This window comes from Mercenaria mercenaria, chromosome 19 (assembly GCF_021730395.1).
Source record: "Mercenaria mercenaria strain notata chromosome 19, MADL_Memer_1, whole genome shotgun sequence".
NCBI lineage: Eukaryota > Metazoa > Mollusca > Bivalvia > Venerida > Veneridae > Mercenaria > Mercenaria mercenaria.
Window position 1 is genome coordinate 42,046,928 of NC_069379.1, and position 26,927 is coordinate 42,073,854.

A 26,927-nucleotide genomic window follows, 5' to 3' on the forward strand; every position below is an offset into this window, starting at 1 on the left:
GAATTCACTAAGAAATATTCAGTACAACAGCAGCGATCAGAACAGATAAATTCTTTTTCCGGTGTTGCATTGGGTAATTGTTTTTAATTTTTGAGTTTCTATCAGTTATGTATACTTTGTATGTTTTAATAAATATTATGTTTCTCGTCTCTGTGTGGCCCTTGAATTGTTTTGAGGAGTATATTTCTCAGTATCAATTGAAATCGTTTGGTTTTTATTCCGACGATCTAATTAATCTTTAAAATTGGTAAAATTAGTATTACCTCTTTAAAATCAATTTATATTCTTACCATCAACCTTTTCACCCAATATGAGGTGGTTATTGTTATCATTAAGATATTCCATAGAAAACACATACATTTTATGTTTAAATAGTAACTGAATCATTAATAGTTTCGATTATAACAATAAAGGCACCTGTTGAACTGTGCAGTTACGTTAATAACTTCCTTCTATTAACTTTACAGTGTGTATCCATGAAAAAGACATTCAAGCTATTTACCACCAGTTACTTAATTTAAGTTATTTAAACAAGAGTGCAATAAACATTTGTATTTACATCAATATATCCACACACGATGACAATGTCATATTATCCATGTCCACCAGGTGCGTATCGTATTAGTTATTCACAGAAAACGTCGATTTTACTTCACTTTTATTCAGCATTTTATGGCGTGTGATATGATATATTTCCATCATAATCCTGTCTAAATAGAGTGTACAATGTATCATGACACTAACATTTTGTTTAGCCTATGTAACTCTACTCCTCTTCCGATAGTTTCAATAGGCGAGCAGTTTGCTCTGGAGAAATGGCTTTATCGGCATCAACAAAATTCACCGGAGGCAAAGACAGGTCGGCCAAACGCTATGTGTTTAATGAAATTTCCTTTATTGAAATGTATGGTTTGACTAAAATGCGGACACAAGTAATATGTTTGAACATTTATTTCGTAACTCTATGGACAAATTTACTGTTTAGAACACTAACGACAAAATGACTTGACAGGATGCGTGATGATTTGGAGGCAAAAAAGTATACTTTCTATAAAATTGAGCTGTAAAATGTTTAAGTCTAAAATATAAAATAGTGAGGTAGATAATAAGTTGTTAAAGCGAAATAAATATACACATTACTTAAATCAACCATGACTTAAATTTGAAATAAATTCTTACACTTTTTTGCCATAAACATTTTAACGTTAGCGCACGAGTGCACAGGGAAATTGCATTACTATGAACCGATACATTTTATACATACTGAATTAATACGTACACAAATTAATGATGAATACCAACAGGTTTGATGAACAGGCTCAATCAAACCGAGCCTGCAACATTTTCGTTTATGTCGAGTTTGTCGACCTGTGGTTTTCCACTTTTTCTGTTTTAGTAAAGTCTGACTGTTCATTATATGTATTAGATTCATGACTTCAACAGAAAAAAATGTTGAGAAGGTAATGTGACTTTTTTTCTAGTTGATTTTCGCTTATCGTTAATGGTACGATTACATAGTTTTTTTAATGTTTAAAAAGCTAAAATGGATATTTTGTTTTGTTCAAGTAGGGTAAATACACGTGATAACAAATTATATTTATTTCAGAAATAAAATGTGTTATAGGTATTTCAATAAAATAAAATAGCATGTCCGTGCAGGCTGATCATGGTCTGCACTGTTCGCTATTCAGTTAGTAATATTTCAGAGAACTCCCCTTCGAATAATAAATGGTTATGTCCAAATTGAATGATGGACCAGTCAAGTTTAGAAATTTAGCAGGCTAAAGGTTAATATCTACTTCCTCGACGACATCAACCAGCTATTTGCCTGTTCTGTGCGGTTTTCTTTCCAAACGTGTCGCTAACCGTTTGACGCTATGAAGAAATAACTGACATATTAATTTTGTTGCATTATTACACACAGTTTTAGTCTTCTTTGTTTATTATAAAAACAAATCATGTCAAATTTAACCTAATAAGTTATAGGAAATGGTGCTATATAAAGTATCTGTGCAGTTTGTAAACTATGAACATAAGCTTTTTTCGGCGTTAGCCACTTAGTAAAACTGTTTTGCAAATAAGTTGAGATTTTGAAGACAGGACCCGCTTCACGAAGCCAATTTAGGACAAAGAAAGATCAAAGGAATAAGGTGTTTCACAAACATTATATTTAGTAGATTCATTTCAACTATTCTGCTATTTTATTATTTAAAATCTGAGCCGAAGTAAACTAAAGTACATCTGTCAAGAAATTAAATTAACGGCACATTTTTAAATGATACGAGTTATATCCTGTGAAATAAATGTTTAAAGAGATTGCCATTGTGAGAACTAAGAATGAATTTTATGAACTCTTTTGATACAAATCCCATTATTGGAAGTACGTGTACTCACGGTTTTCTGTAATTTTCATAGTCGTTGATATTCATTAGGACAATTTAAGATTATTCAATGTAATTTTAAGACATTACTCCTTGTAAGAATCTTTAACATCCAAACAAGCACGCGCAGTGTGTGTCCCGTGCAAGTCACGTCAAGATAATGAAGGTGTAATACCTTCATGTCAAGAATGTTTACTATATTGTGCATGTCTGTGAAAAAAACAACTAAAAATTCCATGGTAACATAGAATATGAAATGAATCACAGCAGCCACAAACTGACAGATAGAGTATAAGGATTTAAGTTTTGTCTCTGTTCAAGTAAAATTGGTGTTTAAGGAAATGATGTTAGAGGTACCGTAATAACATGGAAAAATATACTTTTAATAATACAGAGACAAAAAAGTTTATTCTCAGATCTCAAATATATTCGTTACGTGTCATTTCCGTCAGCTGTCTCTAACGTTTTGGAACAGAATATCTAGAAAACGATCTATGTCATATTTTGGTAAGATTTGAAGTCTAGTAAATAAAACTCTTCTTTTTATGTAGTACACACTAGAAAATGGTACGTAAAACTTATTTAACCTCAATTCAGTAAAGATTATTTGAATATTATGTTACCTTTAAGTAAAATATCTGTATCTCTTAAATGACACATGGCCATCCTAACAGGAAGTTTTTTGCTTTCATACAAACACGTTCCTCTGATCACAAATTAGATAATGTTAGAAACAAAAATGTCTCTTTTAAATGCTTTCTTCCTCTGAGGCTTTAAAATGGCATCATCGTTGTAAAACGCGTCTATCATTTTTTGAATCCATTAAATATCAGTCGTAAATTTAACATAGAGAGAGGAGAGTGCTTTTAATTTTCAATATACAATGTACACATAGCGATTCTACCTTGCTTTATGACGCATCATTTCCTCTTGCTCGCAATTTCCTGCGAATATGTAAAACAAAAGATCTTTTGAAAACATAGAACGAAACCAACCAAAATAATAGCAGGGTCGGTTTTACTAAATTTGTTAATGAGAGGTAATAAAATGTGCAACGCTCCTCGCGCCCCTAGCGCCAGCTTAAGCGGAACTCTTTATATACGTTTTGAATGGACTTCATGATCGTCATGGACCAACAAATATAACAACACATAACTTTTAACTACTTTAAAGGCACTGACCTCCAGATTTGGCTGAAAATAATATTTCTATCAAATTGAAGTTTGGTCAGAATATGCGTTTTTGTTTCTAAATTATTTAAAAAATTCAAAATCAAGCAAAAAGATGACGGCGTCGGTAATCGAACCCCGGACCGCCGCGGCAATACATACATTTTCCCGTCATCGTTACAAATAGCGCTATAGCAGAATTAGTGAATTATGACTTCAAAATATAGATACATGTATTTATGATAGAGATAGTTTACCTGCAGCAAAGCGTTACAAATGCTTTTCGATTTTCATCTTAAAAAGTAGTAAAATCAGCAAATTCACATGTGTCTCCGTAAAATATAGTTCGAAAGTAATTAAGTTTTAAGACCTTCATTAGAAATACAGCATTTATTTCCAAATATCTAAAAAAAACTGTTGTTGTCGAACGATCTCGAGGCCACTCCCTTTAAACTGAAAACCTTTACCAACATATTACCCACTTCCCATTTTATCTTAATATATAGCAATTATATTTCATATCAATAAATGCCAGCAAGGTGGCAACTTAATATTCCCCGTGAGAAATCATTTGCTGGTTATCTAAAGCCAGCATTTTCATATTTATGACAAAGAAAGATAGCAGATGACTCGAGGGTACATAACGGCGACAAGACATCTTTTCATTTCAATAGCAGTATCATATAAATGATGATCTTCATCATCCATGCGTATTTATATCAAATAAAAGGTAAGGCTAGATTTCCCGAAAGCACAGAGCAGTCAAACACAGCCATAGAGCCATGCATCGCAAAGTAGGCCCACAGCAAAAAGAAAAGTTGTAACGGAAAAACATTGTAGACTCTTTGTTCCTGTGTAATATCAAAATATCTTATCTAAAAAGTCACACGACAAAACATAAAAATGCAAAAGCAGGTGTTCACAAGCAGAAAAAAATATTTAGTCGTACATCTTTCTATTATTTCGATAGTTCAGACCAAATTTTACCAGTTCAATCTCATTTTCAACGACATAATGTTGTGTTTTTTTTATGTTGAAATAAGTCAAATAGTTATATGAGATTTACCGAACTTTCAAATAACTCTTATAATTTCTGTAGAGAGCAAATGTTTGCAGGTCCTTTAACCCTTATCGTGCTGGACACATCCGTGCAGTCTGATCAAGATCTGCACTGTTCGCCATTCAGTCAATATTTTTTGGTAAGCACTCCGTTTTACAGTTAATGGTACTGCCCAAAATGAATAACGGACTAGTCCATTTTAAAAATTTAGCAAGGTAAGGGTAAAGAAAAACAAAACTGTATATTAACATCGTAACCGAAGTTCACATACATTTTGATAAGAACTTTCTTTCATTTCTTTGTTTTTCTTTCATATTCTTTAGGTATAAGTGCAGTTCGTTCAGAAAACCAAAATGTCTTAATTGAGAAATTATCAGATATAACACACGGTTTCCTTCAATAAACTTTGAAACATGAGAAAATTAGTTAAAATTCTAATCGTTTTCAGAATTTTTCGTTTCAATATGCAGAATTGCCTAAATCTTCTTTTCCCGAATTATCTCATAAATTTAAATTATTGTAGAACCGGGAAATTTGTTTTAATTCTAAGGTCCACGTTAGACAGTTAATAGGAAAGAATTCAAACTCGCTTCAAATCAATGTAGACATTTCTTTTATTGCTTCAATACATTATAAGTTAAAACTGTTCTTTACGTACGAATAAATTTGACTTCTTTATTAAAGTGTAAGCTTTTAGAAAACAAGGAAAATGTTGCCGTCTTGTTTTCTAGGAGGCATTGCCAGTAGTTTTACAGCTTCACTGACGTCACGTGGTTTTAAGAGATAACAGTGCAATAATTAAATTTGTGACAATCTCGTCGGATTGTGCGTATGAACAATTGTAAAAAGTTTAGGACCTAAAGCTTAATATCATTAAATAAAAAAAATATTCATCGGATTTGACGCTCGTACTTTTTACAGAAAAACAAACAATAATTGTGTTATATATTCATTTAGTCACTTGCCTCTTCCACAGCCCTTTGTACTCGTTCACTGTATATTCTTATTTAAAAACATATTTTCATTTTATGTCATGTCGACAAATTGTTCGGCACCATACGAGAAAAAAGTACTTCCTCATTTTGCAAACAATTTAACAAAAGTTGTTTAAGAATCAAAATGACGTAACATGTTTTGAATTGATTTTTAGTATTGCAGAATAACTAACTAGATGTTTACGCACTCCTAATTATTCCGCCGGCCGAGTTACCTCCCTATATTTGTCGACATACATGTACAATTTCATCAACTAATTAACATTAAAGACATGTTAAAATAGAAATTAAATATAAGTTGACTATGTTCACAAACATCTAAGTGCTTACATAAACTATTCGGTATACTCCGCGAATAATAATTCACTCGGGTTACGCTTTCAATAGATTATTCCACAGGCCTAAAACCACTTCGTGTTATTTCAATCTATTGCGTTAAGATTCTGCTATATTTCATTTCTAAAATCCTTGTTCAGTCTAAAATTTCAGGCGCCAATCTAATAACAAGAGTGATAACAGAGCCATGTGACATGTAACAGAGCATGAAATACACGGAATAAACGATTCACACGCGTCGTGTCAACTATGTTGTTGGCATGACGGCTTTATTTGAAAAACGAATGTGAAAATCGGTTGAGTAATGAGGAAACATAAAAAGTTAAATTTCTGAACTACTTGTGTGGTTGTCAACTCGTACGATTCTATATATTAGCAATTGTTTTCTCGAACTGCCAGGAGACATTTCGTTGCACAAAACGACCGTCGCATGAAGTGAAGAACAGTTTTTTTGAAGCTCTCAGAACATCTTTATTCCCAAGTTAAAAGAACTGCATCGGTTAATATTGCTGATTAGTGATTCTTCATTTATGCGTTAACTATGTTTTATTTTCTAGTGGTGCCGCTGTTGGCTCCTCAACTGGAAGTTCATTTGGTCGAGCTCACATAGACTGCTAACTAAACTCAAGAGTACATAATGCTTTCGCTTAGAATTCTAAATATATCTGCAAGAATACAAGAGAAAACAAGAGGGTCATGATGACCCTGGATCGCTCACCTGAGTGATATGAGCTACATGTTTCAAATGTCAAACTGATGATAAAATATTAAGAAAGTCAGTAGGTCACATTCATGGTCAATGAAATTCAGTTCTACGATTTGTGTGCAAAACTGCGCATGTCATCAAAATTTCGAGGCTGTATCTTAAAAAACAAGGAAGTAGGTCAGTAGGTCAAGGTCACAGTCAAGTGACATCATATTACTTGGGGTCATCAGGTAATTATTATTAAACAGTCTTGGAAATAGGATCAGATGATTTTTTAAGTGTTTTTCCTATATAACTCACATAATAAGTAAGTGACCCCAGGGCGGGGCCTCTTTTAAATCCAGGGGCATAATTTGAACAATTGTGGTAGAGGACTACTAGACAATGCAGCATACCAAATGTCAAAAGCCTAGGTCTAATGGTTTCAGACAAGAAGATTTTTAAATCTTTTTCCTATATAAGTCTATATAAAACTTGGGACCCCCAGGGCAGGGCCTCTTTTCACCCAAGGGATACAATTTGAATAACTTTGGTTGAGAACTATAAGACAATGCTACAAACCAAATATCAAAGGTCTAAGTGTTGTGGTTTCAGACAAGAAGATTTTAAAACTTTTTTTCCTATATAAGTCTATGTAAAACTTAGGACCCTAGGGGTCATATTTGACCCTAGGGGAATAATTTGAACAATCTTGGTAGAGGACCACTAGATGATGCTACATACCAAATATCAAAGCCCTAGACCATGTGGTTTTGTACAAGAAGATTTTCAAAATTTTCCCTATATAAGTCTATATAAAACATGTGACCCCAGGGGCGGGGCGATATTTGACTCTAGGGAGATAACTTGAACAATTTTGGTAGAGAACCACTAGATGATGCTACACACCAGATATCAAGTTCTGCATGGAATTCAATTCTTTGAACAATTTTGAAAGGGGGCCACCAAAGGATCATTCCTGTGAAGTTTGGTGTAATTCTGCCCAGTGGTTTTCAAGAAGAAGATTTTTTTAGGAATTGTTAACGCACGACGGACGACGCACGACACACGACTGACGACGGACGACGGACATCAAGCGGTTACAATAGCTCACCTTGTCACTTCGTGACAGGTGAACTAAAAACTGCGTTTCTTTCATTTACATTTTCTAAGCGTTTAAGTATGCTGTGTAGCAAAGTCCGCGTAATCAATTAAAATATGTTTGAAAGTCAGTGATGTTTATCCTGGGATACATTCAGGTAAATCACCATTATTCAGAAGATGAATGAAAACGGGTTTGAATATTCGAAGCAAGAGAGAACGAACAAATCTATTCCTTCGATGTCATTTACCTTCAGTAGGTTTTATATCATTAAGTTATTGAACATACATTATATCAAATTTATGATACAGAATTTCACTAGATTCTTAATTTTTGAAGGACAAACATAAAGAAATTGCTGAAGATAAAAAGGGACAAAAGATTTATCGGTAGTCCAGCTCTGAATAAAGAACTTTACCTATGTATAACTTTCATATAAGTTAAATGTGCCTATGATCGACAAACAACTGCCTAACAACAGTGTCCGTGACTTGTCGGTTCTGACATAATATTATGTATTCTTAATTCCAGTCCCTCTAAATAAGCCCACGGGATATTAAGTAGCGCTCTTATTAAGTCTTGAGCAAAACAGAAGGCAATAAATGTGCATCAGGAAGTAAAAGCGGAAACTTCGTTTGGGAATTCAGACAGAGCAGTTTACTAGTGCTATATTCCCGGAATATATCAAAGACTCTAACCGACAATCAAATACAACGATATTTGAAAACAGAAAGAGTTTAATATAAAGCTGATACTGGAAATTACGAAATGAATACAAAACTGATATTTAAAAATAGAATGAAATGAATATTGATATGAAATCTATAAACAGAAGAAACGAGTATAGAACGTACCGGCGATCTGCACAACTAGGCTTGGTACTGATCAATCCTATGAAGTTTTGTCGAAATCTGGCCAGCAGTTTGACCTGTGAAAGCTGGACAAACTTAATGCGGACGGACGGGCAGACGGCGAAGGCAAAAACAATATGTGTTTCTTCCACCTATGAGGGAGACATAATTCGATATAAAGCTGATAATTGAAAAACAGAAGGAAATGAATATAAAAATGATATCTGGAAACAGAAAAAAATAGATATAAAGCTGACATCTAAAATAGATGGAAATGAATACAAAGCTCATATATAAACACAAGGAAATGAATATAAAGGACATTTCTCCTGATTAACATGATACCAACTTTTTGAAAAAGAAATTCCCGGCATTTCACACGGCCTTGAGAAAAAAATTTCAACAGCTCATGATTAGATTTAAGACAAAGAAATTACTTTTAACAAGTTGGTGGAGGTTTCCATTAGATTTGTAATTGCTTCTACGTTAGGACATAATTAGCAAAGGCTTCCAACACTTTTAAATAACAATGTTTTGTATCGTAATTGAATAAAGAAAATTGAACAAGTGCGTTAATTAAACACTAGCTGACTGATTTGGTTAAAACATCCACGGAAAAGGGAGTTTCCTTCGACACTAAGATATAATTGCTGGGTGTAGTTTTTGGCGTGGTTTTTTTTTTGTGTATTTTAAACAGCTTTATTTTATGAACAGGCTGAATTAAACAAAGTCTGCTATATTTTCATTTTTATTGTTTGGCGACCTGTGGAGTTTGCACTTATCACAACATCGTTGTTTTTGTCGTATGGTGGTCGTAAAAAATCCACGTGCATTCCATCAGAGCTGTAATATTTCGGTCTTTTCAGGTCATTCAGCACGACAATAATGTTGTGTTAGATGTACTGTTAAGATTTTTTTCAGCTTAAATATTTCCGCTCGGGTGGATCCACTACTCCCGCTTTCATAATTTCTGGAATTGTTTAAACATCCTCTGGATATGTTAACTACTGTTTAATTTTGTTTTAATAGTTTCTGTGACACGCAGGCTCCATAACCTCGGTTCTCCCCCCTAAATCCAAGTTTGTTAAGTCCTACCCATTATTTTCTCTTTTAGAGCTAGCCCGTTTCTTTTGGCACCATAATTGAACTCACTGGTATCATTGAAGGTTCAATAACCATCGCCGCATAAACACATCGGCGGGTGTCGGTAAACTGTATTTTGGTACTTATTTAAGATTAATGAAAAATGAACTAACAAAGACCTAAACAGTTACACTAGAACTGACGAAAGAAGAAATCATGGTACTAAATAACCGTTTTACCAGATAATAATCTAAATCTTTAGGGTTTTGCTGTTCTTGCATTTAAGATGTATAGTGTTCTGTACATGCCTTGTAATCATAATTCCATTATTCCATTTTCAAAAAATATGTTTTATGTTTTTCACCTCATTTAGATAAAATAGACTTTACTTAAGCCAAATGAGTTGAACAAATCTGTAAGGACAAATTTATGGCATAAATAAAGTTCTGAGAAATGCTTTTAAAGACACATTACGCCCAAAATTTCATAAGGATAATAAACCTCTCTAGATTATGCATTATTGGGAAATGCATGTTCACCTTGTATTAATATGTTAACGCACAAATCATCGTCGTTTGAAGACTGAGACTAGAATAGAGACCAGGATTCCCCAGTAAACATCAAACTCCCATGCACTCTATTTGTGATTTACTTTAATGGAATATTTCTTATAATCATTTAATATACTACTTTCAGCAGGCATACTTTCAAATATTTCCAGAGCAAATGTGTTCCAAATACGTTTCTTTTGGTGAAGCTGTTAATGTACATTCAAAATCCTATGAATCTTCTGGAAACAACGGCTGAGCATTCCCCAAGTAAGGCTCGGCCACAATTTTTTATATATGTCACTTTTTCATGTGAAAAACGTTTGCTTCGCCGGAAGCAGCTGCTAAGCGGGCTACGGTAGAGACTTTGGTATTCAAAAGGTCGCCATTTGTTGCCGAGTTTGTCATTTAGTGCTATCTTAGTTTAAATATATGCTTGGACTAAATAAATTAATGTGAAAGAAAAAAATATAGAAACATAAAGCATAGATTAAATTATCACCTGGACGTGAAAAGCAATGCATAACGAAGTAGAATATATATATATATCAAAAAGAACTCTTTTTCTTGATCATTAGCTTATCATTTTTTATTTCCTTAATTTTGAAAGGAATGCCAGGCGGACGGGCTTTTTAAAAGTGTAAGTTAAATGACTATGTTCTACAGCATGTGGTAGGAATTATTATACAAAACATTCAGAGAGCAAGCTACACGTACGTAATACAGCAAAATATGACATTAAATGTGAATTTTATGCTATTTCATGCATTGTAATACATGTAATGCACTATGTACGCCAGATAATTTGAAATATCTACCTATTCAAATAATCGACATGTGTTGCATTTTCCTCAATCCATTTTCCATTACATGTTTCATCTATGCTTACAATGTTGTCAATTAGAAGCTATAATCTATAGCTAGTTCGCCCCATAGCTTTGCTGTTGTCGATGTGTTTATTGAACAAGACATTATGAAAATAGAAATTTCACAGCTTGACTGTGTTTTTGCATTGTTTAATCCATAACAAAACATTCTAACCCTTATCTTGATAAATGTCTGTAATGAACTTATCCAGCTTTCAATTTGGAGAGTACCATTAACTGTTAAAAGGGGTGCTTAGCAAAACGATACTGATTGAATGGTGAACAGTGCAGATCTTGATCTGATCTGACTGTAGGATGTGCACGCTGATCATGATCTGCACTGGTTGCAAAGGCAGAATCAATCGTGCCCAGCATGTTAAGGGCTAAATTACATTATTGTGTATGTTTGCAGATAGAACTGACTGTTTCAACGACATTTGGGTCTTTTCTTCATGCCTTGCTAATAGATTCATAAACATATCCATTATGTTATAGCAGTAAATCATGCCTGCTAAAATGTTTAGAAAATTATGACAATCTATGGTTGTTAGTTTAATTTACACTAGTACAGTTCCTTCTCTACGACACGGAAATTATCTTTTTTATATACATGTAGTCCAAACAGATGTGACACAGCGGATAATGCGTATATTTCTGCAATACATCCCAAATAAGAAACTGATAAAGGGAGGCCAATGAAATTGTCTAAATCTGACTTTGTGACTTTTGGTTGTAACAAATAGCTGTCCATTCAGTAATTGTAGTACTACTAGCTTAATAGATCACAAGAAAACATTTATCATCTTGTATATACATGTATCTAACTGCAATGTCACTTATCGTATGTTTATACCAAGTTCTTTTGGTTATATCGAATAATTCGATCACGTGGTTATAGATAATTCTGTACGATGCATTACATTGAGCAATCAAAAACATCAATAAAAATGCATACAAAGCCACTATACACTATTTTCTTGGATGTTCTGAAGGCCAGGAAGTTAGGAAGTAGTCCTATTATCGTAGTTTATAGACTGACAATCAAATTATAGAAAATAAAACTAAGTATCCAGTTATTTAAGCGCATTCCAATGACACTAGAATATCACTTAAAATAATAAAAAATAAAAATATAAAAAAAACAACTGTATGCATATAAGGATATAAACCGCTCGTATTAAATGTAAATGGTCGAGCGCATGCCGCATGAACCTTGCATGTAAGGATATTAACCGTTCGTATTAAATGTAAATGGTCGAGCGCATATCGCATGAAACTTGCATATAAGGATATAAACTGCTCATATTAAATGAGCCGTGCCATGAGAAAACCAACATAGTGGGTTTGCGACCAGCATGGATCCAGACCAGCCTGCGCATCCGCGCAGTCTGGTCAGGCTCCATGCTGTTCGCTTTTAAAGCCTATTGGAATTGGAGAAACTGTTAGCGAACAGCATGGATCCTGACCAGACTGCGCGGATGCGCAGGCTGGTCTGGATCCATGCTGGTCGCAAACCCACTATGTTGGTTTTCTCATGGCACGGCTCAAATGTAAATGGCCGAGCGCATGCCGCATACACCTCAGTTCAATTCATACATTAAGTACATTCTATCTGATATTGAATAGAGATCAGACCCGCTTCCGATAACATCCCCACGAGACAAACATCACATTATATGTTTTATCTTGAGTTCATTAGTCATGCAGATATCTTTTGAAAAATTCATGTGTGAAAAGGTTTATCAATGTTTTAAAGCATAGCTTTATTTTGATATTGTTTGATAATTGATAGAAAAATACCATTATCTTGATAATTAATATCAGAAGAAGTAAATGGCACTGCATTGATACATCAAAAGAAATAATAACGACATGCAATGTATATCAAGGTCTTGATAATTTGAAGTTAACACAGTAAACACTATAACAAGATACCTTTGGAGCAGAGAATGCAACTAACCGAGCTAAGTAATAGCAAACGGCTTGATTGACTTTGTCTTTGACAGAAAATGAAATGTATAGCACCCCTCCCGTACGCTAGGTTTGGCTTGATTTGATACGTTGTAGGTTATAAATTATAATGGTAACTTCCAATTTTCCTTGATTAAAAGAAATGGTGACGCATATGTGAAACAGCTTATACTCTTTATCGCCATTTTTATTTCTGGCCCTGTAGATTTAAAAAGACCAAATTGAAACTTAGAATGTGTTTACATGCTAAATGTATCAACATTCGCAACGCAAAGGCTTTCCTGTTTCTATTAATGTAGAAAACAATTCCAAAAGGAATTAAGACTTGCAATTTCCATTTCTAAAACATGATCTTTCATCATAATTAATTTGAGCAATAATAATTTCAAACAGATTTATAATTGCATTCCGTGGACTACAGGCTGATTGTTGTTTTGCTTTATTTCTCATATTTTCTTGAAGCGTAAATGCGTAGGCATTCACGTAAAGGAAGTTTTAACGTTTTGAAATATGTATCAATTATATTGTATTTGTAGTTCAGGCATTAAGGAATTGGCCCCTAACAGTTATGTTTAAAAAAAATGGCATTTGCTTGGTATATTCTTTAAGTTGACCATATTTCGCACTATGTTGCAAATTTTAAACAACTTTTACCGTGCCGTTTTTTTTGTAAATTTTGTATAATTTATGGTATTTCCTCAAGCTCAATTAGAGACAAATTTCAATGTGATGGCCACGATATAAAACGTTGAAACATCAAAATATTGTTAAACAATTATAAAACACAAAATAAAACTGTAAATATATTTTTTTTCAAGGTTGCCTCAAGTAAGCAGATTTAGTGAGACAGAATTCTAACTCAAACACTGAAAAATTAAGGTCGAATCCTGTGGGTCTGTTATGAATTTTGCTCACTTCATTCAAAAATTACCTTGGGGCAGAAGTAAAACATATCTGCATTTCCTGCACAATACGTAATCTGAAGAATAAAGGCAAAATAGAGAACTTTTACCGCACGTAACTCAGTATTTTTGAAGATGTCGAACTCTACCCCTCCTTATTCAAAGGTAAATTCACTTGGAACAGCAAGAAATCGCTTATTAAATGAAAATTTCCCACTTCTGTACAATACATCCATAATTAGTCATGAAAGAAGTAAAAACTTACTAGAAAAAAGGAAAATATGAAAAAAGAATTTGGTCCAAGTGGGCTTGAACCTACGCCCCCCCCCCCCCCCCCCCCCCCCTGAAAATTGTAGTCAAGTATGTTTATGGTAGGAATTGAATACTCTTCAAAAAGGAGGTACTCTATTACGGGCCCAATACCTTAATCTAATAATTGCTTTAGATGTAGAACGCTTATAACATTTTGTGAAAATCAAAAAAATATATATCATGTTGATTACTGATAACGCCTGGCTAATCAGTTCAAAAACCAAATGTCGCATGCTGCTAAATGTTTAAAACGATTGTTTAAACAATAGCTAAAGTAATGAAATTGTCGACTATGTCCTCTATAACAACCGTTATTTAGTAAATAGCCACAATTTGAAATGCATGATGTTCAGAGTTATTAAACTGCTCAGTTTGCTTATTTACTACTTCATAAAATTTGACATTTACCTAATAGTATCAACATTTCCTTTGTTATTCTTTTTCTTATTAATAACAATATCTTATCTTCTACGATGTACATATTGTCTCTTCCTCTCTGATGCTAAGATCATGCTCTATGTTTGAAACAAGGAAATGAACGTACAGTAGCAATTTAGTCAAAAGAAAATGTCCAAATATTTCAGACGAAGTTTGCAGAATTTAGAAAAGCTATTTATAATTCTTTATTATTCTTTGTTAAACATGTATCATTTGTTTGCATACCTCCTATTGTTTCACGCGCAGATAATGTACATATTGCAGAAGAAACTAATCTTTTTTGTGTTTTTGTGTATATATAGTTTACGGTTTTCGCATGTCAACATACCGAACATTATTAATAATGATTGTGCTTCCAAACTGTTACACGTGTTAACATTATTTGAAATAATATTATTTAAACTAATATTAAAGGCAGGTGCGTTCCAAAAGCGAGAACAAACCACAATAAAAACATCGAACTACGACTGTTGATTTTGTTTTAAAGAAAATCATGACGGAACAGGTTTGACAGTTTAAATCTAAAACATAACTAACTAATTAAAGAGAAATCTAAATTTTTCCTGTTACATGTATTTTGTTTACTTATAATAACAATGTTTGTACTTCCTGGCTTTTAAACAGATTGTTCTGAACATAATGACTTGTATCGTTTATTTCATAACCATATACAATTGATGATTAATTAAATAAGTGTTTATTATATTTTCTTGTGACACTTTGAGATAAATGCTAATAGAGTCACGCTTAAAGACCTGCTCCAGTCCTACCTTTTAACCTTAAATTGTCACTGCAAAAACATTAAAATCCAGACAATGAACTATGAAATAAAGTGTGGCGCGTTGCCGTTAACTGTTACCTATTGTAGTCATGGGTTGCATAGACACATTAGAATTTGAATAGTCGCGGAGCAGGGCTTTTAGTCGATGCTAGGGGGATGTTAGGGGTGTTACACATTTCATCACATCATAAACAGACTCAAACCGAGTCTGATATTATATCGGCTTGGTCTATGTATCTAACGAACCTTCTTATATATATCTGGTTAGACTTTTACCTAGTTACTTGCCAATACGTAAGTTCTGCTCCTATTTATCTGATTAATAGCATCCTATTTTAGTATCATATCTTAAGTTGATGTGACACAGTACAGAAGACTTATAGATACTTCGGCAAAAGTGCCGAACTAGTAATGGAATAGAGAAACCCATGAAATTGATTTAGATCTAATCTGATTGTGAGATTTTTGGGTGCAGCATATGTCTGTCCATTATGAATTCCATTATCGTTATATATCATATGTGAATATTTATCACGTAATAGATATTTACATGAGTCAGACTGTTTGTTACATGACACTATGACTAAATCGTCGGTTCAGGTTTGTGCTAGATGACCGGTCTGAGTTCAACACTATACTGTACTTTGTTAGGTGAAGAAAAAGTAATTACATGCATTTCTGACGTAACGTAATAAAAATATTGAATGGCATTCTGGTCAATAGTCAAACAATGTGTGCTCGGTCTGTAATATCGGTAAGACATTTAGTATAAGTATGTAGTGAGTGCATTTTAAAGCGTCAAAACGTTTTCCATATATTATCAAAATCGTTGTAGTGATAAAATATGCAAACAGATGTAGTACAATTTTAACATCTAAATATGCACGCATTACACATGCATTAGATTTAAACTTTTTGCATAAAAGGTCAAAGGCATATTTAGTACATACTACATCATGTATATTTCTGCATTTGAATATATATCTCATTCATTTAAGGTTTATCATAGATCAAACGTGCATTGTGAACGTAACCAACGACTGCAAGAGAACTTTATCACTACTCATTAGTTCATATGCTTTAAGTGTACCTTCATGCAGATAGTTTTGGCGCTTCGACGTGTGAAACGCTTTTATATTGTGACAAATAAATGCTGGATAAAAGCTAAACGGTATCTGATTGCTTTTATCTAACGAATCTTCTGAACTGAGACGAGAAATGAAACGCCTTTTAATGGACCAATTTGGCTCAATTCACATTTGCGGCGTACACCGTTTCACCGCTTGCAAGTGGTTAGGGATTTGTTTGGCTTCACGACACTACGCCGATTTAGCGGGCGGCAAAACATATATTTTCGCAATATAATTCCAAATAAATGTTTAGAAACGTCTTTCATACCAGTACATCCAGGTATTAATATTCCACAAGAAAATTTATTTTGATCACATCTTCAATGAAAATCATACCAAATTAATTTTGCTTGCAGTTTAAACCGGAGCGTACGTTTATTAAATAGAAACGATAGAGAGAAATTTTCTTGCCGCTCACGTGACTGGCGTTTCCCGTGCTGTGTGAAGTAAATACTAGTGTGCCAAATGCATTGATATTGTAGTGAATACGAGATTACGCGCTAGCTCTTCTTTTTACATGATTTCATTTTAAAGGTCCAATACTAAGGAAAGTGAACATTTTAATTTCTTTTAAAAAGCACAGAAACTATTTCATTTTATTGGAAAATGAAAGTTGGTATGTAAAAATTCGAAATAAATCGCAGTATATGTACAATTATTTTTCTATGAAGTATGAAGAAAGTTAAAAAGACCTGGGGGGTCATTCTGTCGATTCATTGAAATTTCAACATAATACACATACATTTCTTTGAGTTCCAAAGACCTTCTGTAAATTTTGACCTGCCAATCTTCATTATTTAGTGTCTTGCAGAAGTCTATGCACTGGCTATGAAAAAAATTGCCAACTCACTTTCCCTTAGTAATGGACCTTTAAGTACAAAAATATTTTAGTAATATAAGCTGTACATGACATGACTGTATATAGATACTTTTGACTTATTCAATGAAACTTGAAGGAAGATCATTCGAAGCATTCAACTTAATAATGGAAACTGTTAAGAGAATCGGTTAGATATTCGTAGCTAATTCGATGAAACTTGTAAGAGGATCAATCGAAGCCTGCAACAAACTCATGAAAAATAGTAACATACTGTGTTTGATTCGGTCTGTTCATGAGAGTAATAAAATATTAACCAGGCCCCAATTTCACGAAAAAACTTAAGTAATTACTTAGTTAAGTCTGTTATTTTAAAACCTTACTATTGATTAAGCTTTTGTTATTTGATGTTATTTTTTTCTTTACCAATGTATTTATAGCTAAATTAAACTATGGTTAGTAGTATTTGTCTGCAGTACTTATTCAAGTCACGTAAATACGATATTTCTGTTTAATCACGGGATAACGAACTTAAGTATTTACTTAAGTACATTTCTTATTTTTATACTTCATTTTTTGTAAAATTCAGAATTGTTGTGCTTTGATCTATGAAATAGTCATGTACGGGTCTGATATAGATGCAAAAGTCAACATTGAAGACGCATAAAGGGCAAAAACAAGCATTTGAAATAACAGACTTAGCTAAGCAATTACTTAAGTTTTTTCGTGAAATATGAACCAGATTCACACCTTCTAGCACAGGCTTAAGCAGAATTTTGTTCATATATGTCACAAAGGACTCGAAATTATACGAACAATCTAAGTAAAGCGTGACATCAAACGGTCATTAGATGGCGCTTAATAGTTACTGTTATGAAGGTTACAATTCTGTGTAAGGAAAACTCATTTGAATAAACACAACAATAAAAGGCAATAGGTGGGTTTTACTGACTGCACATTCCTGAGAAGGCATGAATGTGTATCAGCCCTTACGTACTTCAGACTTGAATCAAGTCAGAATGAGCTGATGAACCTAGATCTTTTGTTATACTTTCATCACAAGTAGTGAATACCGGTTTTAACTTCTTGTATTTATCTGGTATTCGTATCATATCTTTGAGTATTTTCAAAACAATCCTCCTTCACAATTAACGAGAAGATTTTTACTGCATTCCCTACTCCACCACGTGTTATATTGCAGTATAAGCTCACTTTTGATTTTAATCAATTTGAAAGAAGTCTATGGGGAAAACTGAGAATGAATATTGAAGAGAACTATTTTCTGTATCGTAAATAGCGTTTTAATATTGCTGAAAGAATATGAGACGTTGTGTAAGAAATCAATTGTCATTCTTTCACGTACAAATGGCACAGCTGGTATGAGTCATTCATAACAATATAAAGTAATGAAACTATATGTCAGTGAATGTTTTTGCCAGTTATTGCTACATTCTAATTCGACATATATCAAATCTGCCAAGAACTAAATATATTGGCAACTCAGTGCTTACTTGAAGAAATATATGTATATATGATCATATGTTCATATCTACTGAACGTGAGACGATATTGGGACAGTGATGCAAATATGTTGTCGTGCCTTTAATAGGGCTTCCTTTGGTGCTCTGGCTTCTGAAAAATCTTCGAATACAAACATTTATGATTTGATAAATGTTGAATTAGATATTTACATGAAGGTTTGTGTGTGTCTAGCAATGTGTTTTCTATGGTAACAATGGCGTTATGGTTTCAGCTGGCGGGCAATAACATTCGAAACTTCTCCTCAAAATCGAATGACCAACTTAAGTAAATTTTAAGACCATCATCAAATTTAGTTGAAGCTATAAATTGATGTCATTACGGCAAAAATAATTCTAAAAGATCAATTTTCTTATCATTGATATTTACGAGACCACCAGGAATAAAGAATCACCTTGAACAATCCCCCCACTTCTTCCCCCATTCTTTTCCTTCCCTCTGAAGATTTCATAACATAAGTTACTAATAAGCCGTCCAGCAAACCGAAATGAATACTTTGACCAACATCACATGTACTAGTGATTTAGTCGACTATTAAATACAATTGAAATTCGATACCTCAAACACACTTATCTAAAATATCTGGCTATCTCGAATACATTTTTAAGTCCCGTCCCGAGAATACGGGCACATAGTATCATTTGAAGTCAAATTGCGGTTATCTCGAAAACAAGCAGTCGATCCATTGGACTTTGTGATATCTAGTTTCGACTAATTGTAAAGTTTTAAAACTTAAAATTGCTAGAAGTCATAAATAAAAAGCACCTGGCAGAAAATTAAAAGAAAAGTTTTGCAGCTTAACAGTTAATACGTTCATTGGACAATGACTTGACAAAAGTCTGTGCCCCCTCCTAATCGACGCATTTTTTTATCATTTGTTTTCTTTGAAATTCAAAATTGAACATGGCGGCGAGACTTAGAGATTTTATTAGCATCAGTAGATTTTACTTGTGTACTTTTATCTCGTTATTGTGTATTATTTATCAGTATTCAATTTGTTAAAATGTTTTATGAAAACAGTTAATGTAAAAGGTGAATGAACTGAGTAATTTAATCATATTGCTTTTCTGCTATGAATAATGTAGCTTACTAGCTCTAAGGGAAGTACAATGGTGTGTCTCCCTATATCATACAAACATATAAACCGTAGAGTGTAGAACAAGGCCTGACCAGATTTATGATTGGGTGTAAATGGAGTCATAAATTAAGAAAGTATTTTCAAAGCGCCCTAATTGTTAACCATATTTGAATAAATATCTTGACTGTAAAGAGCAGCATTTACGAACTAAATATGAATGCAGTTAAGGTTCGATATCTGGAATTCGATTATCGCAGATTTCCGGCTATCTCGATGGCATTTTCAAGTGCACTTCCGAAAACATGTACATGGAATATCATTTAAAGTCGAATTTTCTTAAGTAAAACGCTCGATTACTTGGAATTAGGGATACCGAGATTCAGAAGTAAATAAGTTTAGTATTACTTTACGTACATACTTTCATGTACTGAAATACGCAGTTAAAAAAATATAATATTGATAATGCTTTTGTTTGCTCGGGTATTGCAACACCGTTTTGGTCCATCTTAGAACGGTGAGTACCACCAACAGAGAGATTAAACTGGATACTAGTGCACCAAACCTCACGTTTAAACCGTACCGTGTTCCAAATTAATGGTTATATTTACTTCTGGATTCGAAGTAGTAAACACGCATGACTTGTGTATATATTGATTCAGAGGAAAGAACTATTGTGATAAAAAGCAGAAATAAAACAAGGTATAACCGGATATGGTTATGTCCATAGTACACGTGGTGGTCTTTAACACGTTCACATATATTTCATACCCAAATAGAAACTACTAAACCGCCATTATTTTTTTTTAAAAATAAGAGAAGTCATGGTATGTCAATTTATCTAAGAAGAAATATATTTAAAAATAGAGCATGAGAAGAATCGACATCATCTCCATACAAACTTTCGAATCCACTGACACACAGGTAGGAGAGGAGAAAGGCAAGCTTTGTTTTCAATGCTGATTGCCAAACAAAGAAGCTACTGGTACTAGTTTTATGGCTTTGATATGAAATGACAGGCGGCTCCCGCACTCGAAGCGGACCACTAGGCTATGGAAGCGGTGATGCAACCAATAAAACAGGCAATAAATAATTCGCAGTTCGATTTAAAATGTTATGGACTCATAAGCGCCTTAGCACCAGTTTCATTCGATGTAAGCAAAGAGGAAAGACTTGCTTCTAAAACACAGGTGGTGTTATATGGCGTAAGACGTTTTGCTATAACCTCCTTTTATAATGCGCTTTATAAAGCACATTTGCCAAATCGCCTTGGATACGTGTCATGAATATAAGAATGCCGATTAAACGGAATTAGCAAAACTCAAGAAATCGAAAATAAGCTTATATGTTTAGAATAGCATTATATACACCTGAAAAAAAGTAATTTAGATGACTTCATTTGTCGACAACGAAACATTCAATTAAGGATAAAAGTTTCAGGAAGTTCGTGCTATCGTTACATTACAGATACATAACAGATACGGATACTCAGAATGGTATCATTGTTTATTATCAAAGTATCAGTTAAACCTGTAATAATGGCATTTTATGCTTTATGTCATAAAAGAGGTTCTTAGAACATAATAAACTTAAGAAAAGATTAAATCATAAATCAAAATGGCGGTTTTATATAAAGAGCGCAAACCAACAAAAACTCGGTAAAAACTTGTATGCAAAAAAAACCCCTCAATTGGAGACTTTAGAAGACTGATAACTTGGTTTTACAAGGCTATAAACCAATAAAGGTTGAACAATTCCCAGTAAAAACTAGTATATATGAATAGTCTGAGAATTTTTACATATCAATAACAACCTGAGAGAGATTATACGACAATGCCAGAAAGACCATTTTTATCTTTAACTGTTCAGTTCAATTTATAATGCTGTGACCTGTCCAGTGTTTGATTAGATGCAAATAAATGAAACGATATTTCCTCTTACTTTTTTTAATGTACATATGTATAGAAATGATAATAAAAACTTATAACGGAAGTTACATAACTTCAAACTTATATCAAATTCGTTTAATGTTACAATAACTTGCATATATATGTATAGCGTGAAATACATGCATAAGTAAATGTTGTGAAGATAGTAATACAAATATCTCACAAATACAAAATATTTTCGTTTTCGACAAGATTGCCATGTCCTTGGACTATGATATTTGATAAGATATTCCCTTATTCCACACACACCGTATATAACCTGTTTCCAGTAAATGGAGGTGTCGTTAAACAAAAAACAAAACAAAACAACAACAAGAATAAAATGTCATATCATACAACTGCAGAAACTTTTATTTCCAATACATGTATTCAATATAAATCACAATTTAAAAGAATTCTCATAATGTAAATAGATATTAACTTGGATAGAAAACAGTATACTGCAAGTTATTAGGTGATACTTCATAATTGTATAGAAAGACCAAAGGTGCATAACTCATTGAAATATTCAACAGTAGAATTATAGCAGCAAGGAAACTCCACAGCGCTCAGCATTAAGAGGATAGTGCTAGGACTGGTCAGTCCGGTGTCAGTATAATGTGACTGGGTGGGGTATCATGCCATGTGTCTACGGCGTGATATTCCAGTGAGGCAGCACTATAAAGTTGGGCATTGTGTTCACTGCTACAAGTAGACACCGTCGTTTATATGACTGAAAGATTGTTGAAAAAGACGTTAAACCCGAACACATATGGCAAACCAATTGTCCAATAATTACGTGAACCCCGGTTCACGGTCGAAAAACTAGGATTAACGATCGATAAACTAGGTTTTTCGAACGTAAAACTAGGTTTTTCAAATACTAACCTATATTTTCGAGTGAAAACATCAGATACCGGGCGTAAACCATAGTTTACGCTCGTGAACCCAGGTTTACGTTCGATAAACTAGGTTTCTCGATTGAACAATGAATTTCGGTCGTTATCCTATGTTTACGACCGTAAACTTGGGTTTACGAACGTGAAATTACTTTTACGACCGTGAACTATGGTTTACGACGTTATCCTATGTTTTCGCTCGAAAAAATAGGTTAGTATTTGAAAAACCTGGTTTTACGTTTGAAAAATCTGGTTTATCGAACGTAAACAAATGTTCAAGCTCGTAAACCCAAGTTCACGTTCGTAAACATAGGTTCACGTTCAAAAATCTAGGTTCAGGTCCGTAAACTATGGTTCACGGTCGTAAACATAGGTTCCATCCGTGAACACAGGTTCATGGCCGTAAACCCATGTTCACGCCTGAAATTCATTGTTGATTCTATAATCCTAATATATCGACCGTAAATCATGGTTTACGTTTGATAAACTAGGTTTCTCGATTGAACTATGAGTTTCGGACGTTATCCTATGTTTACGATCGTTATCCTATGTTTACGCTCGTAAAGCCCGGTTCACGCTCGTAAACCATAGTTTACGAACGTGAACCTTTGTTTACGACCGTGAACTGGGGTTTAAAATCGTGAACCTATATTAACGAGCGTGAACTATGGTTCACGGCGTTTTCCTATGTTTTCGCTCGAAAATATAGGTTAGTATTCGAAAAACCTAGTTTTACTTTCGGAAAACCTAGTTTATCGATCGTTAATCCTAGTTTTTCGACCATGAACTAGGGTTCACATAATTATTGGACAATTGGCTTGCCATATAGTTACAAATCGATAAACACGGTTTAACGAAGGTAAACTGTAGTTCACGGCCGTAAACCTAGGTTCACGCTCGTAAATATAGGTTCACGACCGTAAACATAGGTTTACGGCCGAAATTGATAGTTCATAATCCTAGTATATCAATCGTAAACCATGGTTTACGTTCGATAAAATAGGTTTCTCGATTGAACTATGAATTTCGGTCGTTATCCTATGTTTACGACCGTAAACTTGGGTTTACGAACGTGAACCTAAGTTTACGAGCGTGAACTATGGTTTACGACGTTATCCTATGTTTTCGCTCGAAAAAATAGGTAAGTATTTGAAAAACCTGGTTTTACGTTTGAAAAACCTGGTTTATCGAACGTAAACCAAAGTTCACGCTCGTAAACCCAAGTTCACGTTCGTAAACATAGGTTCACGCACGAAAATCTAGGTTCAGGTCCGTAAACTATGGTTCACGGTCGTAAACATAAGTTCATGGCCGTAAAACCATATTCACGCCCGAAATTCATTGTTGATTCTATAATCCTAATATATCGACCGTTAACCATGTTTTACGTTTGATAAACTAGGTTTCTCGATTGAACTATGAGTTTCGGTCGTTATCCTATGTTTACGATCGTTATCCTTTGTTTACGCTCGTAAACCCACGTTCACGCTCGTAAAACCATAGTTTACGAACGTGAACCTTTGTTTACGACCGTGAACTGGGGTTTACAATCGTGAACCTACATTTACGAGCGTGGACTATGGTTCACGGCGTTATCCTATGTTTTCGCTCGAAAATATAAGTTAGTATTCGAAAAACCTAGTTTTACGTTCGAAAAACCTAGTTTATCGATCGTTAATCCTAGTTTTTCGACCGTGAACTAGGGTTCACGTAATTATTGGACAATTGGCTTGCCATAAACACACACACACACACACACACACACACACACACACACACACACAAACTCCACAGGTCGCTCAAGACGACAAGAATGTAAACGTTGCTTCATAATATCAAAATGTAAAAATATTCAAGACAGTGTTTTCATTACGAAGCACAAAAGATATAGACTTAAACCACGGAGAAATAAAAACACAATCATTCTTCTGGTTCAACAAATAACAGTCTAAAGTATAATACACAAAAAACTGATGGCGCCGAATAAGCGGGAAGGAGGAATATAAATGCCGGCTTCTTTAAGCATACAGGGCATTCATTAACTTATAGCAAATCATGTATGTGCGGATATGCAGTCAACAAAAATGACACGCGCTTATACAATCAATGATGACAAGCATGTACTCAGATTTAAAAATCATTGAAGATATAAAGTTTAATTAATAGCTAAAACAGCAATCGAAAATACGATTTAACTACACATCGTCGCAATTCTGTTTACTTTTACTGAGAAAGTCAATTGTCTGACGTTAGACTATGTTTTATGTTATTGCATGATTGTAATAACTTAAGCAATGAAAAAGTCTGCATTGCCAAAGACAGTTCAAAATTGATAGAGCAATTTTATGAATTCAAAGATATGTTTTGTTTATGTTTTTTTCTTTTTCAATCTTTAGCTAATTATTTGAAAGCTCCTGCGCATCTAAAGTAGCAATAACGTAAAAAAAGGCCTTGGCTCGTAAACATATTATAGCATGTTTTGTTGTCTGGGATCCCTTCTCTAAATTCTAGTTTGTTTAGTTTTGCCCACTGATTTCTCGTTTAGGGCTGCCTCTATTAGTTTTAATGAACTTTACATGGAATTGTACTCTGGTAAATCATTGAAGGTTCTATGTACACAACTGTATATTAAACACAATTTTGGGTGCCTCCTCTGAATTGCATTGAGTGCTTGTAACATGTGCAGATGTTGAGATCTGCTCAGCTCGGGGCTAGAGGGCGTGGACGGTAACTTGCATTCCAACAAAGGTCCATAAATAAGCTCAGTCAAACCGGGCCTGCAACGTTTAAATTTTTTGTTGTCTTGAGCGACCTGTGGAGTTTCCTTTTTTCTGCTATTTAACTGTTGAATATTTCAATGAGTTATACATTATTGGTCTTTTTTTATACAATTATGAAGTCTCACCTAATTATTTGCAGTATACTGTTTTCTATCCATGTTAATATCTATTTACACATTCTAAATCCTACACATCGCTTTTCTGATAGTTCTTGTATCATCTTTTCACAGGTGGAAAATCGGAGGTAAACCCAATTAATTCCCCCAGAAATAGTTCCCCAACCAAAGACCCAATTAGAACTTTGGCTCCATAGAATTTTCCTTCACCCACAACGTACTCCTTGCGCCGCGAAAAACTTCTCCTGATATTAATTTATTTTTACGACAAATGATTTGAGTACTGTATAGAAGATGTTCCGTTAACAAACATGCTTTTATGGATTGTTAATCACATTCTTTTCGTATATTTTTGCATACTGTATTGAACAAATGCTGTAAAAGTTGTAACAGATGGTTATATTTCTTAACCGGTCGTTCGATATTTTAAACATGATATGGTTGTAAAATGTTTATATTTTAAATTACAGGAAAAATAGAACAATTCACGTATAACTCGACAATGTGTGTCTGACAGTTCAGACGTTTTGAACGGATCCGCACTTGGGTTATTCAAGGGTTTATTAAGTGCGGAACCATAATGTGTGTATGTATAAACGAGACGAACACATTTCTTATAGATCAATACTTTGCGACAAATAGTTTAAAGTTATGGACAGAGCTTTTGCAGGCGTTATGCCGCTGTCAAGGTTTTTCCTTTACCAATCGTTCGAGATTTTTAAAGTGGTAAGAAATGTTTGTAAAATTGAGACAAATTAGTTGATGCCTCGCTCAATTATGTTCGACTCGTATTGCAAATGGTTGTTTTCATATGTTGCAAGTAGACTTTAAGCTTTCAAAATTTGCACATTTTCATCTGATGGCTGAACCAATAACAGTTAGAGCAGAAGATAATAAATTGTTAATAAAACAACTGGATGGAGTTACTTCAACTGTTAATTAAGAAAGCTTATACAAGAAACAATCAAAAACTCAATCTGACTAAAGTACATCTCCTATATTACGCTACGCATAGGATCTGAAAACGACCTATTCATTGCCTCGTTCTGACGGCTCTTTCGCTAGCCAATCAGAGCCTAGCTTACAACATCTTGCAAATCTACATGTAGCATTGACTTTTGATATTTACAATTCTTATGTCGTAATGTATCAGATAGCCGGTT

General features: G+C 33.9%; 1 protein-coding gene across 5 annotated transcripts in view; it reads right to left on the reverse strand.

Annotated features, from left to right (window-relative positions):
- The window catches only part of LOC123542075 (atrial natriuretic peptide receptor 1-like), an 802,781-nt gene that overhangs the window by 474,785 nt on the left and 301,069 nt on the right, over positions 1–26,927 (reverse strand). Inside the window, exon 1 of one of the 5 annotated variants that reach the window (XM_053531577.1) lies at positions 560–693. The exons of 3 other annotated variants lie outside the window; for them this stretch is intronic. The gene's annotated coding sequence lies outside the window, so the exon portion shown is untranslated. Of the gene's footprint in view, positions 1–290; positions 694–26,927 lie in introns of those variants that run through there. One more of the 5 variants, XM_053531576.1, reaches the window with a different exon arrangement.